Here is a 13098-nt window from a genome sequence, read left to right on the forward strand (position 1 = left end):
GAGATTTTCAGATATACATGTTCATGTAGAACTTGGTTTTAAGGACTGATAATGGGAAAGAAGTTTGGGCTGAACATACCAAGATGAAAGACATCAATGTGTAAATGGAGTTTAAAGACTGGAAGTGGGTGAACATATTCAGGGAAAGCCTGTAGCATGAGGAAAGATATGGTAGAGGAAATAATCTTATTTAGTACATGTCTGAATGTCTCAGTAGGGATAGAAAATAGAACTATGTCTCAATACAGCATATGAGTCACCCAGGACCAAAGAGGTAATGAATGCTATACATAGAGAATAATTAGATGTGTACAAGTGTCTTCCTAGCTTACAGCAGAAATAGTCCATGGTTTATCTATGCGAACAAGACTGAGCATGGCTAGAGGGGAAGGAGTGAAGGGGTGAGTTTGAAATATTTGTTGAGTGAATGAAAGAAGGAATGAATGAATGATAAAACATTAAATTTTGTTTCTAGAATCCAGAGGCCTACCTGACCAAGCCTATTTGTTAAAACTTTCTTCCTTCTTCCTTGGCCACTGCTTCTGAGAAATCCTCTAGACAATTGAATTGGAGAGTTAATTCCTCCTTTTCTTTACTTGTTTTCTCTCTTATCCAGCTGCTAACCCTTATGCCAAGGTTTTAATAGATACAACAAAATACATATTCCATTCAAATGTACCTGTTCCATTTCCTATCACACTGTCTATTCAGAATCCCTGCCATGCTGAGCATGATATGAAATGAGTAGGATTCCTTTAGCCATCTGAACTTTGCTTTCTCTCCTCCAAGCCCAGCTCTGAACCTTATGATTCTAAAGAATAACAAGTATTGCCAAAGCCAGAACATCTCACCTCCCAGCCCAGTGTGCCTTCCTTAGGCTTATCCCCAATGTGCTGTTCTGATAAAAGCGAAGGCATTTCATAATCCCTTTGATCATTTCATTCCCATAAATGAAATATTTTAGATTCTACAGTTTTAAGGTATTTATTGAGAACCTGGGGGATGTCTGGGGCAGGGGTTTGGGGGAAGGAGGATCTAACAAGTCCCTAATAAGAAAGCTTTCTCCTCTCTATGCATGTCATTATTTCTATAGTAGTTTTTTTTTTTTTTTTAATTCCTGTCTTTGGTGCCTAGTAAGGCCTGTAGCAGACACTATTGGATGCCTAAGCAAATGGGTCCTCCCACCTCAGCCCTCCATAGTGACAGACCCTGTTCTGATGCTTGCTCTCCACATAACTTTGTGCTCATGGAAGGTGTTAGGATTACCAGCCTAAAGAGTGTGGGTCTTGATTAGTCCAAGCCAATGGAATCATGATAATTCTATTTCTCTTGCCAGTCACTGACTTAGGAAAAGGCATGGCACCCAGTTCTGGAGAATGAGACATGAGAAGACATCTGGTAAATGAGCTATGCTTTCTGAAAAAGGATTTTTGTTTTGAAAGAAAGGCACAGAAGGAAAAAAAACTTGTTTCCTGCCTCTGGACATGGTTTGCTGAGGAGGATTGCAGCCATCTTAAGACCAAGAGGTGCTACAGGAGGGCAAAACTGAGCCATTGGAGAGCAAACTGATTGAAGGTATGAATAACAAACTGAAAGTCTGAATAACTTGCCATACTTCAGACCTCCTTGTTATATGACATTATAAATCTGTTTCATATTTACTTCAAGTTAAGGTTTTTATTGCTTGCAGCCAAAAGTTTATCAACTGCTAAAGACCCTACTGAATAGGGTAGAATGAGAGAAAAGTTAAGGGACAAACATTGACTTCCAGCCAGCGTGGGTGTGTGAAAAGACACAATCCTGCACTTCATTCTGGGAGAAGAAACCTGAGGAAATAGATCAAAGGGAAGGAATTGGGAACCCACGTGTTCCAGTTTCTGCTCAGTGTCACATTAAAACAAAACAAAACAAAACCCACACAACAGTGTGATGAAAAAGAATCTCAAATAAAAGTAATTCTTAAAAACACCCAAAGGTTTGGGGGGGGTGAGATTAGGATATATCTAATTTACATAAAAAGTAAAAGTCTGTCTCTGTCTCTGTGACCTCAACACTGTCCGTAGAAATGCCGGCTATTCCCCCAGGCCTCCTTTTCTCCCAATTTTACCTCCCAATCTACAGCTGCTCACCACCACAGACTATGCTCCTCCCAGTGCCTCGTCTGTCTTTTATCTTTATTCCTTCCTCCTTGCACCAGGAAAGGTATATGTCGTCAGTTTTGGAGGCAAATTCCCCATCCTGGCTTTTCCCAAGCTCATTGCTCTTTGTTATTGCCTGGACTCTGTGGCACAAAATCCCGAAGAACTTATAGAGCAAGGTCAGACTTCTCTTAGGGGACAGGAGCACAGAACTGGAAGTTGTCACACGTCCTATATTACTATTTATTGTTCTCAGAAATTCGCAGCTACAGACTGGGAAACTCTTCAGGACAAATGACCTGGTTTCTTCTACAAATAAGTTGTGGGAGTTGTGGGAGGACAGAAAGACAAACATAAAGGGGGACCTTAGGGATGGAGAAAGACTAAAGAAGCGTATCAACCAATCATAATGCATGAACTTATCTGGACTTTGATTCCACCGCCTTCCAAGAAAACACGCTTGTATTTATGACATCAATGAGATTATTGGAAATTAGAACACCAACTGAACATTTAATAATACTAAGGTAATGTTCATTTTATTTGTAATAATGGTTTTGCAGTTTTTAAAAAGAGTTGTTAACTTCTAGAGATATATACCAGAATATCTGCAGATCCAGTTACGTGATCAGATGTTTGCTTCAAAATAATATGGGAAGGGTGGAAATGGCCACGTATCGATCCTTATTGAAACTGGGGAATAGGTACATAAAGGTAAATTATATACTTTTTCTGTTTGTGATTAAATTTCTTTGTAAAAAATGATAGAGAATCTTTTTAGGAAAAGATAGTACACAAACTTGAAAATGCCACCGGTAGGTGACATAAAGTGGTGAAGGTTGCTTGTGGAGGCCTGGGAAGAATCATTCTGGAGACTCATGGTCTCTGTGAGCATGTTTCCTGCATATCCATGATCTACCTGCATATTTCCTGTGTTAGAACCCGTATTTCAGACCCACTATATGGTGTTTCCAACTATTCTGACAGGTACCGTGACCATTCCAGATTTGCTCAAAACCCAACCACACACTTCATGTATCCATACAGAAAAAAATGTCCTAACTATAGCCTTTGTTGACAAATCTTGAAACAGGATGGTGAAACAAGTCCGGTCATCAGATAAGTCTATGGCAATTTTCTCTTAGCCATTAATGCCATCAGCCATGGGGTAAAGGGAGTCTTTTAAACGCACTGTTTCTGTCTTCCATAATGTGTGTATTCAGGTTTTCATGTCTTCTCTGTATTTAGTAAGGCTCATCTGTGAAAAGGAAGCCAGAGGCCAAATTATATTTAAACATCTCATTTGAAGTTGTCTCAGAAGATGTAAAATTATTTTTCATTCAGTATGACTCATTCTTTTGTGAAAGACCTTAAGTTCAAATTCTAATATCTTCAAAATATTCACTCAGTTTCATTAATCTGAATTTGTTAACTTCATTTCTAATGGCTCTGACGCAATTCTTTTTCATAACTCATTTATATTCGTTTAATACAGTGCCAATTTCTAACTCTCTGGAACTGATTGTGGATTTTAGTTACTGAAACAAATAACTCTCAAACATTTTTGTGTTTCTGTAACTTGGAGCTCCTTTTGTACACATTTCTGTACTTGAAAAACGTAATTCTTTTTTTTGTTGTTGTTATTCAGCTTTGTAATTCATCAGAACTTCAGTCTGCCAGTTAGCATGTTCAAGTTAAGGAAATGTGTATTCTCAAATCCTAAAACAAATGGATTCTCGAAGAAGGTGGACATAAAATATGGTGGGAGAAGTGGACCAGGAATCAAGAGAGCAGAGGGATCTTATACAGAGGGCATTTGTCTTTTTCTTCCCTAATATCTGACCTCCATTCTGTTTCAGAAATTCTCTACATAGGTGTGTTAATAGGAAACAGAGTCCCTCTTCTATAAAAGCCAAAAAGGCTGGTTTGTTGCTTTCTGAGCCCCTTGTGGAGGCTACTGTTAAGACTTGTGAGCAAGGCTCAGCCAATCAAATGTATCTGACTTGGATTTAGAGTCTAGAGCTAGTGATATCAAGAAGCAGGGAAATTCTTTCTGCCGTAGACACAACAGCAACAGCCTCAGTGTCTGGAGGTAGGATTGGCATGATCACCATGGTGATAGCCAGTGCCCAGTGCCAGCAACAGTGTGGGCGCAAGCTGCAGTGTTCATGTCTGGTGGCATTATTACCAGTCTTCTCACTGGACTGCTTCTCAAAACAGGTTTTATTTTTGATTCTGGCTATGCTGTCACCTTTCTATACTTGCCCATTTTCTGATGGTATCCTTGCTTTTTTGCCAAAATTCTTCAAGTAATCCATTATCTATTCAACACATTATTTTTCAGTCTAATTCAGCCAATGTCAGCTTCTGTTGGTGTTAAGTAAGAATCCTGACTTTATAAAAAATGGCACCAACAGTGGCTACAGCACAGAACCTCCAGAAAATCTGGGAGGTAGGGAACATGGAGTCACTCTTAAGGAACAGGAAAGTGGTAGCCCATGACCTGCCGTGACAAAATATCTAGTAAAACTATCCCCTGAGTGCCCTTGGAATGAAATACCCACCAAAGGCAAGATTTCAGAAGTCAGGGCCACCAATGGTATACAAAGGGCATGAGGTATTGAAAGTAAGGCAAAGCAGGTTATGGGCTTTTAACAACACTTGTCAGCTGAAAAAAAGAAATGAGACACTCAAACCTCAAATTCTTGTCTAAAGGCATGGACCTGTGTGTCTACTCACAGGAAGGAACATGACCTTCTCTTTTTCCACCCACCATGGTATGGTTTAGAGATAATTCTGCTCAGTTTGCTGGTATTAACTGAAAGTGGGCTGCTAGAGAGCTGTACCCACACTAAGCAGCACTTTAAAGGCAATGGATAAGGCAAGACTTATTGGTAGGCAAAACTTCGGACAGTAGACATCTTTGTCCTCTCTGCCTAAATGGATAGTTGTCCCCAAATCAAAAACTACACTAACTTGTGAAGAATTAATGGTTTGATTTGATGGTCTTGGACTTGAAGACAAAAAAAAAAAAAAGAAAAGAAAAGAAAAGTGAGGATCAGTGGCAAACAAGTTTTGGGAAATGTTATGGACAGATCCGGTGTATGAAGAGAAGTGTTTGTCACCAAAGGCTCCCACTCTGGAAAAAGTGTTTTGTAATTAGGAGGAATGACAATTCACTCTGGGTCCTTCCTCAGTCACCCCACGGCTGTTCAGTGGGCTCATGCACAAAGTGACCAGGGTAGCTGTATCAGTTATCTAGTGCTGTGTAACAAACTGCTCCCAAATTTAGTAGCTTAAAACTAGGGACTGGAGAAAACCTGGAAGAATCATAGCATGAACACTTGCTATGGTACGTCAGGGTCCTTACTTCTGGGAATCAAGTCTCTCCTTCAGTCAGTAATTTCCAGGTCTAACAGCTATTTCAAGTCTAGGCAAGGCATTGTAACTTTGGGGGACCAGCCGCCCTCAGCCTCCCAATCATTCATTCTTGATTTCTTTTAATTGTACAGCTTAAGTAGTACTTTTCTTTGCTGTCCATTTATTTGCCCCTAGAGACACCATGTTCTGTCAACCATTTCCATGACTCTCTGACAGTCAGGTCCAACGTGGCAGCCCTTCTAAATTTGTCACTCATTAAAATGTGTCTGACTTCCAAGTGCTGCCATCAAACTCTGCTGTTTCAAGGATTTTGCCTCTCTACTGCAAATCTTACCATTCAGACCAGTCTACAGAAGATGCCCACTGTGACCTTTTCACTCATGCTGGTATCCCTCTCAACAGGACAGTCTGTATTGCTTCAGTGAATGGCATAACCTCTGGGCTCTTCTATGGACGATAGACCCCTGGTGGGACTTTGGCCTTGTGTAATATATTTCTAATAAATTCCCTCTACCACCCCCCATGTCTCTGAGCCCTTTCATTTCTCCTTACACTATGTTTTGGAAATTCTAGCATTCATACCTCATGTGTGGTCAGTGACTAGTAGTTTGTCCTCACCATCTCCCCAAATCCTTGCCAAGGTATTCAATCATCTTGTCTCAGTGGAGTGATCTCAAATAAATAAATAAACCCTCCCTTTTCTAGTCCCTATGTTTTGCCTACCCTGATCAAGCACTCACAAAATCCAGGACCTATATACTCTCCGGGTCCTAGGGATGCATGTTAGCAGGTCCTGCAGCAATTTGGAGATGTAGTCCCTTTCCTTATTAGGCCCAGCACATCTCTAGCTGAGTTTATGTTGTAATTCAACCCTTGTTATAGCCTGGTGGACAAATGAGAGCTAAGGGCAGATCCTGGGGAAATGGAGGACACATGTCTTTGCGGGGAGAGGTTCTGCATCATTTCCAAATGGAGGAAGGTTCATAGTCTTTAACAGAAATAAGCCTTTCTTTGAAGGCCCATAGGATGCAAGGAGATCTGAGAATTCAAGATTTCTAGGACATCAATTCCATCCCATGGGTCACGATCCCATTTCTTTTTTCAACCAGGGCCCTGATCTTGGTGCAATAGACCTGCCCTGGAAGGATGTGATTTTTTGAAGCCCAACTACTCTTCAGTCAGTTCCTGGGCCTGGTGCTTGGTTTCTCTGCCCTTCTGTGACAGGAAATGAGAGCCTCTGTTATGCTACCAAGAAGGGCCCCTGGCTTTCACAGGTAGCTTTCAAGTGACAATGAATCATTCTCAGCCTTTTGTTTTGTTTTTCTCAGTATTCTTCTAAAGTATTCATCATGTTTAGCCAGAGCCGCCAGCTCCCTCCCTGTAGTTACAATTTTCCCCATACTTCTCAGACACTTCACACATCACACTGGTTACTGCATCGCCTTCTACCTGTCTGCCATCCCTATTTTCCACAGAACGAAATTCTTAACAATCACACTGTTTTGTGCTGGAGCTCACTGTGTTTTACCTACCATCAGTAATGGGGTCCTCGTTGCCTGCCATGCATCTGTGTGGTCCTGCTCCAAATCCTGTCCTTAAGTGGGCTCTCTTGGGTCCCTCCTACCACCGACTGTCACAGATTGGGTTCCTTGATTCTGAGAAGAGATTACATACAGAAAGTTTATTAGGAAGTGCTCTTTGTCTCAATACCCTTGGAAGGAAAAGGGAGGGGAACAAGCAGAAGTGGACATAGGAGAAGTAGAGTAGCAATGTAGCCTCAAACAAAGCTTCAGTTGACCCTATGGGGAGTTCTGAAGATGGAACAACCCTTCACAGTGTCCCAGGTTGGAGAAAGAAAACTGGGTCACCACAGAAATCCAGCTGTATCAGGAGGCTGTCTTCAGCTGAAGCCATCACCAAAGAGGGTTGACAGGTGGAGGCTGTCCACTAGTAGCACCACCAGAAGCTAGGTGAATAAGGCCTACATGTCATGTCCCATACAGTACATCAAAACATCCACTGAAAGATATCTACTTCACAGTGGGAACAGGGAAGAGTATAAATGGAGCCAGGTAATCTCTTAGGGGTACCTCTAGTACTACTGTGACTGTTGGGGAGAAAAATGGAAGGCTAGAGGAATAAGACAACAATTTCCAAATAATGTTAACTAGCTATATGTGAGTTTGCCCGATGATGCTGTTTACTCAGTTTATTGACAAAGTCTGCGGTGCAAAAGTAGTTTCATAAGGGAAGCACATGGGAGAAGTAATTATCCTGCCCTTAATGTAATCATGGGAGGCTTCACATTTAGATTTAGGTAGATAAAAAGGAGAAGAAAGCATGTTAGGCAGGGGTACAGCAGTGGCTGAAGCCACATGAAGAAGTACGCCATGTTCTGTACATTGCAAGGCATTTGATACTCAAATTTTTGTTTGTTTATTTGGTTTGTTTTTTTGTTTTTGTTTTTCATCAGAAATAAAGGTTTGGAGGGTGAAGACTACAAATGTTCTTCCCTTTGCACTGTGAGAAATCAAGTACCTATACTGTAAATCACTGCATATCTTTTGAATGATGATGGAAGTCAATATAAAAGAACGTAATCTCAATGAAAGAATTCTACATAGAGCTTGGATTGGTTTGCTGGTATATTTTCAACCCTGACTTCATATCATTTGTAATCACCTTTTCTTGCTTGTCCATTACTTTAGCATATTCAACGTCTGACCCCAAAAGACCTCCGGAAGAAATAACTACATCATTTTTTGTTGATGGTTGACATGGACAGTAGTTCATCTTAAGGTAAGGGTATCAGTGGCCAATGCTGGTGTCCTCAGGCCATTATTTCTTCTACTTTTATGTGTTGTTTGAAAACAGGGGACAGGATATTGCACTCCCCCCACTAATCCATCCTCTTGCTAGCTAATGTGTCTGCTAAGATTCACAGGAGTGCTCAAGCTGCTCACAGTGGTGACGCAATGGCTTTCTGTGAATAACTTCAGGCTCCCTGGGAAGGCATTGCATGACCTTACATGCCATCTGCCAAGCCATCTGCATCTTATTCTGGATCCTAAATAAAAGCAATGGTCCCTGTTAACTTATATGTGCCATTCATTCAACAAATATTTATTGAGTGAAAGGCAACTCTGCAAGGTGCTATGGGTAAAAAAGTCTCACAGAGATGAGCAAAATGCAAGCAACTAACTACAAAACAGCTTCATAAGCAAGATGTGGAAGTATGTGCAAAGTCTAAGGGAAGAAGATACACATTGGAAAGAGTGTGCCATAAAGATTTTCTTTAGGTTCAAATGTGTACATGCTAATAAGCATTTAATTTGTTTATACATAAAAACAGACCCACGGCAGTGATATGGTATTTTAAATTGTTTTTAGGTAATTATACTGCTCATAAAATGAATGGAAGTGCACTACTTTTAACTTGTGAAGTGCTACCTATTACTCATTCTTGAATGACTAGACACCAGGGAGAAAAAGATAGACAGGCTTGGTAGGGGAGAATGAGGATCTTAAGAGAAGCAATGCTCCTTGCTACACTTGCAGCCATTGATAATACTGCATGTTCCTTCTACTCCTGCGGGTCGGGCTATGTTCATATAGGAAAAAGGCCCCTGCCGGTAGGTAAAAATGGAAAGAATGTTCTTGGTGCACACCCTCCTAGGCTAATTATGTTTTCAACTGTAATGTTTATACAGTCTTATATTAATGGAACACTAACTGTGTGCCAGACACCGGACTAGATCACAGAGGCAATATTATTTAATCCCTCACAGGGACTCTTTGGTGTAGCTATTAATATCCCCATGCATATGAGTAAACTCTGGTCCAGAGAGATTTAAAAATGTAGTAGTTGAGGACCCACAGGAAACAGAGACTATACTTGAGAGGGACAATTTTCAAAGCTGGAAATGGCTGAGAAAACCTATGAAGGATGGTGAAATAGAGGGAAAGGATGTACAATAGTGGCCATTGGAACTGGCAATAGTAGGAAGTCACATCCATGCCTGGATCCCAAAGGAAAAGGGGAGAGATGGATGTTACCGGAGCCACATGAAGGCTTGAAGGAAGAAAGTCATCTTATGGGAGATGCAGTCCCAGAGCAATGCGTCCACCGGCAGAACCACAGGGAATGGAGGAAGTCTACTGGGGAAACAGCCTGATCTCTCTACTGTTCCTGTGTCTCCTCCCATCCTTCAGCCTCCTGAGGATGCCACCCATCGGCCAAACCCACCCAGTAACAGAAGGAAAGGGAGCCCAGGGTGTTGTACTCTGAAAAGCTCCGCACAGCGAGAGTAAGGAGGATGGGGAGAGGTGAGGGTCAATAGAGAATAACGCAAAGAACTTGCCCAAAGTCATACGGTTAGTAACAGTAGTGCCAGCAGATTCTATAAACTGTTACCTTCTACTTCAAAGATCATCTGATTTCCACTGTGACAAGTTATTTTCCTTTAACTTCTATTAATAACTGTTTCAGAGATCACACTATAAAAGTAAGATTTTTAAGGGTGTGTGGCTGGCTCAGTCTGTTGCACATCTGCCTTTGGCTCAGGTCATGATCTCAGGACCCCTGGGATTGAGCCCCATGTCAGGCTCCCTGCTCAGCGGGGAGTCTGCTTCTCCCTCTCCCTCTGCCCTTCCCCCTGCTCATGCTCTCTCTCTCTCTCTCTCTCTCAAATAAATAAAAACAATATTTTAAAAAATATATCCTTTATAAAATCAAAATATTTTGGTTCATAAACAAAATGATTTCTATCAGAGCTATTCAAAGATTACCTTGATAGGTACTGAGATCTCTTAATAAAGGCATTCAAATATAGTAGCCACTCAAAAAATAGTTTATGAATTGCTATCCAAGTGAATGACCATTTATCCCGGATCTTTTAGAAGGAAATTCTTGCACTTGTGAACTTTTCTAATTTGATGAGCTCTGAAGTTTCCTTCTAAGATTCTATGATTCCATTAAACATCTAATATGTTCCTCAGACCTGTTGGTTACAAGTGAGGGTTGTTGTAAGGCATCAGTTGTACAAGATGTCTAAGCAATCATATGACTAGAAATGTTACATTGCCCTGGGGGGAGTCCTGAAGGATCATGTCTTAGCTAGGAATGCTTTCAGGTGCGGGCAAGAAAACAATTCTGAGCAGAAATATTTAAATAAATAGGAGTGTTTGTGGGGCAGTTGGTGGTGGTGCTGATGTCTCTAAAGCTCCCCCGGGAGCTTTTGCTCATGGCTGTACATTAGCAGCTGCAGCTCTACCATCAGGTTTGATGATTCATTCCTGAAGGGGAGGGAGTGGTGATGCTTGTACCAGGAAAGCAGAGGTTGTCCCAGGAATCTCCCTGAATGACTCTGCTTCTATTTGATGACAATCCAGAAGGAGGTCAGGAGAAATGTTGAAAATGAGAGGTGGGTCAGCCAACCAAAAGTGTCTGCCAGCAACGTCCTTCCCGAGGGTTACCAGTAGGATGAATGGCCCTCTTGCCGTAGATGTCTACATCTACTGTACTGATAAAGGAAGAAGACAGCCAGCATCCGTCTCACAGGTGCAGGTTCAGGCCCCTATGGGCAGGCTGTGTTTCTTAATGTTGCCTCTGGAGATGAAAACACAGGGAATGTTAGCTCACAACTCTCTGGGTTCCTGGTGCATTACTGTGACAGGCTCAATGTGGGGAGTTTTCTCTGAATAGGTTTGGAAGGTGAGCACAGCACTTAAAGTCAGCCTTACTTCTCTGGCTGTGGAAAATGGAATTAGCCAAACTGGAAGCTTCACAGATTTAGAGGGGAAAGTAGTGAATTATTTTTTTTGAAAGATTTTATTTATTTGACAGAGAGAGACAGCTAGAGAGGGAACACAAGCGGGGGGAGTGGGAGAGGGAGAAGGAGGCTTCCCGCCGAGCAGGGAGCCCGATGCGGGGCTTAATCCCAGGACCCTGGGATCATGACCTGAGCCGAAGGCAGACGCTTAACAACTGAGCCACCCAGGAGCCCCAGTAATGAATTATTTTAACATCCAGTCTGATGGGATTTCTGACGGAGTTTCACCCAGCATCTGCTTTCACAGCTGGCAACAGGGGGCTTACTGCCTGACAAAGCTACATCACTACTGTGTTAGAATGACCTTCAAAAACTTTTCATATTGAACTAAAGCTGGCAGCCTCTTAAATTCCAATTATTGACCCTGGGTGTTTTTTTTTTCCTTAGAGCTAAATTGGAATAAATCCCTATTTCATGCGACATCCCACAAATACTTGAAGTCATCGTTCATGTTCCCACATTGGCCACTTTGTCTTGTTTTTTTATTGTTTTGAAGATAGTGACATTTAGTATTGTTCACCCTATTACACTACAACTTGGCGGTGTCCTTCTTAAATTAAAAAAAAAAAAAAATGTCCTGACACCTAGGCGGAAGAGCACACTACAGATGTGATAAGAACATAGGCTGATTCTTTTTCTTCTTACACTACTATTTTTGTAGCCCAAGATTACATCAGTTCTTCCTGTGAACTGTTGTTTGGTTAGCCTCAGGTCAATTACAGAGCCCTGTGGCCTGACTCCAGGCACCTTCTTTAAGGTTGACTCAATCTCTTAATTAGTTCATGCTTGCTATGTTCAAGTCACTTTAGGACAATTTTTTTTCCCATCCTCAAACTCTTCAATTTAGATGATAATAATCATCTATCCCAGTGCTCTATCTGCTTATATTTATACCATCAAACATCTTGTCATGTTTCTTATTGAAATCCATTTTACTATATTAGTACACTTATAAATAGGTATTTTTGATAAATGAGGGTACAAAGTATAGAAAATTTCAATGAAATTTTAATTATTAATCTATAAGAATTCTAGACGTTCTTTAAGACTGCTGATATGAACCTTGAGATTAAAGATACTGTCAAATTGACTATATATTTAAACCACAACAAAAAAAATCCTGACATCCTTAGCTGGAAAATTTAAAGACGTTATGCTGGAAATACTCCCTTTCTTTTTCCAAAAAATATAAATCTAGGCAAAGTAAAAAGACTTCAGCTCATTCAAGTGTAGCAGGTGTGGTATTAATGAGAAATGAAGATAAAAAATACCTTCCAGGGACTGTAATGTGAAAGTCGTGTTTTTATTTTTTTCTTAAAGATTTTATTTATTGATTTAGAGTGGGGAGGCAGAGGGAGAAGGAGAGAGAGAATCTCAAGCAGACTCTGCCCTGAGCGCTGCCCAATGCGGAATGATCTCAGGACCCTGAGATCATAACCTGAGCCAAAATCAAGAATCAGAAACTCAACTGACTGAGCCACCCAGGTGCCCCCAAAGCTGTGTCTTTAAAGACAAAAAACATCACTTGAAAATCATGCTATGCAGGGCATATTAAAGGAAAATAACAGGAGAGTGAATAGACAAATTATTTGTCAACATTTTTAGGGAAGAAGTTTAGAGTCAACTCACTCCCAAATTGCTTTTGAAGTATACAGGTACAAGGTGCTTGAGCAAATACTGGCAAATGCCCAGGCTATTCTGGAAATTAGGCACAAACTAAATACAGATAAATCCATGAGACCAGATGG

The 13098-nt window shown here is 41.0% G+C and overlaps 1 long non-coding RNA gene across 1 annotated transcript in view; it reads left to right on the forward strand.

The window, feature by feature from the left end:
• The first annotated feature begins 1349 nt into the window (after window positions 1–1349).
• LOC141372834 (uncharacterized) overlaps window positions 1350–13098 on the forward strand; it is a 31326-nt gene continuing 19577 nt past the window's right edge. The window contains exons 1-2 of the long non-coding RNA XR_012378296.1: window positions 1350–1575; window positions 8228–8318. This is a non-coding gene — a long non-coding RNA (uncharacterized lncRNA). The remainder of the gene's footprint in view (window positions 1576–8227; window positions 8319–13098) is intronic.

The sequence above is a fragment of the Callorhinus ursinus genome, unplaced genomic scaffold (assembly GCF_003265705.2).
Source record: "Callorhinus ursinus isolate GAN/ISIS: 27379988/994484 unplaced genomic scaffold, GSC_fseal_2.0 scaffold5, whole genome shotgun sequence".
In the NCBI taxonomy this organism is placed as follows: domain Eukaryota; kingdom Metazoa; phylum Chordata; class Mammalia; order Carnivora; family Otariidae; genus Callorhinus; species Callorhinus ursinus.